Below are 4,536 nucleotides of genomic sequence, written 5' to 3'. Positions count from 1 at the left end.
CCTTTGTGGCACTGCTGAGAATAAATCTCTATCTCTGCTCATGTATAAAGATCTAAGAATAAATTATTTGATAATGTTTATCCTTGCAACATGTGTGAAAGTCTTATATCATTCATTAGATGTTTGGCTTTCAGGATAAACAGTTGAGCACTGGCTCATCTCTCGACTCAACAGAAATGCTCTGAGGTCCTACCAGAGTGAATTAATTACTTTTCCCCTCCCTGGACAGTAAAGAGCCATTGCCTAAAAGCCATTGCCGAGCCCAGCCCTGCTCCCGTGTACCAGGATGCCTCCGTTTGCCCACCAGCCCTGTCTCATAGGGGTGGCATCACCGCATCCACCACCATCACATTTCCTGCTGCTCTTCCCCAACACCTCTGCTCTGCTCACCAGATCTCCTGGAGCTGGGGCTCCTCCATACTTCTCCAGAGCTTCTGACAGCAGGGTCCCACTGTCCTGCTTGGCTTCATCATGGCACTACAGCTGAAATCCTTGCCAGCATCCCAAGGAGAGCTTCCCACCCACCAGGCCAGCACAGTCTGGCAGACCAAAGGGCATGTGCATGACCTCCACATGCCACCAGTTCGACGACGGCTGCACTAGCAGGTCAGGCATTTTTCTGTCAAGCCTTAACCCTCCATTTCCTTCCAGAAACATTTTTATTCATGCTCCCCCTGTTGCAAACCCTGCTCCTTCCCTGTGGTTTGGAAGGAGCTCTGACAGGTTGCTTCTCTTAGAGAGATCATCTCTTTGAATTTCCAGCCGATAAGGGTTTAGGTTTTATTAATACTGTTGGGTGTGGGATTTCTAATGCTAAATAAGTTTCAGCCTGAACCAAGGAGGCCAAGTACCATGGGCAGCATAGAGAAGGATTCACAGGAAGGATTCACATAAGTTAAAGAGTTATTTAAAAAAAAAAAAAAAAAAAAAAAGCTGTGATTAATCTCCTTAATGCAAAGAGCATTTTCTGTGACGTCAGTTTAATGAGTCAACACTTCTGCCACAGTGCTGCAAGTCCCTCCACTCATTCAGCTCCTGGAGTCCAGAGGATTTCTGCTTTTTATTCAGAATCAAAAGTGCTGAACCCCAGGGGGAAGGAGAACAGCTGGAGAAGGGGATAAAAGCCCCCCAGGATGGCATGCAGAGGGACTCAGCAAATCACCATTCTCACACCAGACTTGAGGTTTTGGACCCCCACCCCACCCACCTGCAAATCTGTGCCTGCACCAGGCTGTTCCCAGCCCCTATGCCGAGATCCCTCCATGCCGGTGGCTGGCATCCTTATCTCTGCCACATACGAGCGTGGATGGAAGAGCAGGGCACGAGCCCTTCCACAGGGCTGCAGTGCTGCCCACATCTCAAGGACGGGGACACAGTGACTGCCTGCAGGGACAGGCAGGGCTGGGTGTGGGCAGACCCTGCCTGCGCAGCGGTGGCCAGGCAGCGATAGTCATCCTGGTCACAGATCTGGCAGGTGGCACTAGCAGCGTCAGGGATAGGCAGGCGAGCGCTTATCAGGGCATCCCAGCCGGATCCTTGCACTGCGCCTCCGAAGAGCCATTCCACGGTGACAAATTTCAGCCGAGCCTGATGTGAACTAAGAGCAGATGGAGAGAAGGAAATTTGGATATAATTTGAAGGCCCCAAAGTGCCTCGTTAGGAAAACACACATCACAGGAAGCTGTCTGAGTGGCAGAGCAGCCTGCAGCCAGCCATGAATGCAAAGGTGGAAAGGAGAGGAGGCAAAGCACCGCTACCACTCATGAGCAAGTCACGACCTGCTCCAGTCACCAGTGGGGTCAAAGGACAGCCAGAGCTCCCGAGAGATACGACACACCTTGCCTCAAGCTTGCTAGCCTGCGCACACACGGATAGGGATGGCAGCTTTTCTCAGCTCTTGAAGGCGTCCAGCCCATACCACTGCAAGCAAATAAAGCCAGGAAAGGCTGGAACCGCTGCCAGCCCCTGAAACAGCCTGCCTTGACCTCACACAGCAGCAGAGCACTCCTGGGGGTTTCCTTCACCTCATGCCCTCAGCCAGAAACCCTTATGCTGGCAGATGGCAGGCTTGTGTCTCCTCCATGCGCTGCCTGCAGCACGGGAGCGATGGGCAAGGCACATCCCAGGCACTGTACCCAGAGCAAGTCAGTGGTACTGGTTCATAGCACCACAAGCTCCTGGGTGGCTTGGCAGGCTTCTTCTCACCTCCTCCATCACCCTCCTTTCCCTGCCTTCTCTCTTCCCCTGCCACCTCCATTCCCCGGCCCACAGCTGCCTGGGGGGCAGCAGGGCTGGCTCCAGCACTGTGGCTCAGTGGACCAGTCCCCCGGGGTCCTGCGAGTCCGTGGTCAGCCCTGAGGCTGCCACGGCTCACGTTGCTGAGATAAGGGCAGGAGCTGCCTGCCAGAGAGCTGGATGGCAAAATGGGGGAAATGGGAGCGAGTTTTCTGTCTGTATATTGGTTTCTACACCCCTCTGCTGGGCAATCAGTATGGTGGCTAAATTAATGTAGCAGAGAATCGCAGCGGTTGGCAGGAACGAGGGCTGGCAGGAAAGAAAAAAACCCAACGTGTTCTTAACATGAAAATGCCAGTGAAAGAAAAATAACTTCATCAAAATTTCCCAATGTGGAAGATCTCCACCGGCCCTATGGCCAGCCAGACTGGAGTCTGTGCTAACATCCCCTTGGCCCTGTTCTGCCTGGGGCGGGGACAGGATCAAATTGGAGATTTTCATCAGGAAAATCACTGAAAGAAAAATAAGCTGGTAATCCTTGCCCTGCTCTTCTAGATTTCTGGATATCTAGAAGAGCTGGATAGGAGGCATATTAAAAAAAAAAAAATCACTCATCTTCTGTATTCTCCTAAGGCAGCATAGGTTGGGGACTCAGGCTTGGAGACATCCCACATAGGAGGCTTTTTAGTCTAAGCTCAGCCAAAGGTTTCACATGCATTCTGTGATGTGGGTCATGATTTAACCCCAGCTGGCAACTAAGCCCCACACAGCTGCTCACTCACTCCCCTGCAGTGACATGGGGGAGACTTACCTGCTGTGCATAGACTTCTCCACAGCCACAGCTGCTTCAAGGTGTACTTATCCTTGGGCCACAGTCCCTTCAGAGGTATACTTCCTGCTGCACAGACATAACCATGGCCACAGACACTTTGAGATGTACCTGCTCTGGTGTGTGCTTATCAACGGCCACGGACACTTCGGGGTGTCCTGCTACCGCGTCGACTCCTCTGCAGGTCACTGTCCCTTCAACTCCAGTTCACACTGGAGTTCCAGCCCATCCAGTACAGCAGCACAGAAACAGCAGCCATGCCCTGGCCATCTGCCAGCCCAGGCACATCACCATTGCTGTTATCAAAATGTTCCCAGGCGCAGCAGAGTCAGATGATAAACGCTACAGCAGTACAGCAAGCAGCAAAAGCAAAAAGCAGCCGCTAAAGAGCACTAGGCTCTAATATACAGTGAGGCAAGCAAGCTCCATGGCAAGCACAGGAGCCTTCCAATTAAAAGCTAAACAGCAATAACAGCTACAAATTCAATCTAGCACATTCCAGCCAAATCTGTCATTATCTCAAACTCTTCATACCCCACATTGAGTGCCAAAAAGGACTGTCGTGGTTTAACCCCAGCCAGCAACTAAGCTCCACACAGTTGCTCGCTCAGTCCCCCCAGGTGTGATGGAGGAGAGAATCAGAAGAGTAAAAGTGAGAAAACTCCTGGCTTGAGACAAAGACAGTTTAATATGTAACGCTAAAGCCGCGCACACAAGCAAAGCAAAATAAGGAATTCATTCCCCACTTCCCATGGGAAGGCAGGTGTTCAGCCATCTCCAGGAAAGCAGGGCACCATCACACCTAACGGTGACTTGGGAAGACAAAGGCCACCACTCCGAACGTCCCCACCTTCCTTCTTCTTCCCCCAGCTTTATATGCTGAGCATAACATCATATGGTCTGGAATATGACTTGGGTCAGTTGGGGTCAGCTGTACTGGCTGTGTTCCCTCCCAACTTCTTGTGCCCCCCCCCAGTCTCCTCACTGGTTGGGTGGGGTGAGAGGCAGAAAAGGCCTTGACACTGTGTAAGCACCACTCAGCAGCAATGAAAACATCCCTGTATTATCCCTGTGTTATCAACACTGTTTCCAGCACAAATCCAGACCATAGCCCCATACTAGCTACTATGAAGAAAATTAACTCTATCCCAGCCAAAACCAGCACAACATGTTATTAACCCAGCAGTGTGCCAGCTGTATCTAGGCATTTCATATATATAGATCAATTGATTTTATATAAATATACATAGGATGAGCTGAAATGACAAGCCTTTATATACAGTCCCCAAATTGAATAATACAAGAAATTCGGGTTGAGAGTATAGTTAGTGCTTTGTCTGGGCACCGAATGGATAGCATTCCTCCTGTGACCTTCCTCAGGGGCAGGCAGGATCTCTACCTGGAATGGAGAGGGAATTTTTGCTGGAGTCTATGACCATGTAGGAGACGCAATAGTCCACATAACATCAGCC

At 50.8% G+C, this 4,536-nt stretch overlaps 1 long non-coding RNA gene across 1 annotated transcript; it reads right to left on the bottom strand.

Annotated features, from left to right (window-relative positions):
- Nucleotides 1-912: 912 nt before the first annotated feature.
- Nucleotides 913-4,195, bottom strand: LOC138690115 (uncharacterized). The gene is made up of 2 exons (XR_011328915.1): nucleotides 3,047-4,195; nucleotides 913-2,544 (listed from the first exon to the last, which is right to left on the bottom strand). It is a non-coding gene; the product is annotated as an uncharacterized lncRNA (long non-coding RNA).
- Between the last annotated feature and the right edge of the window lie 341 nt (nucleotides 4,196-4,536).

The sequence above is a fragment of the Haliaeetus albicilla genome, chromosome 2, assembly GCF_947461875.1.
Source record: "Haliaeetus albicilla chromosome 2, bHalAlb1.1, whole genome shotgun sequence".
Taxonomy (NCBI): Eukaryota; Metazoa; Chordata; class Aves; order Accipitriformes; family Accipitridae; genus Haliaeetus; species Haliaeetus albicilla.
Note: the sequence above shows the minus strand (reverse complement) of the source record. Positions and strands in the feature narration are given on the sequence as shown.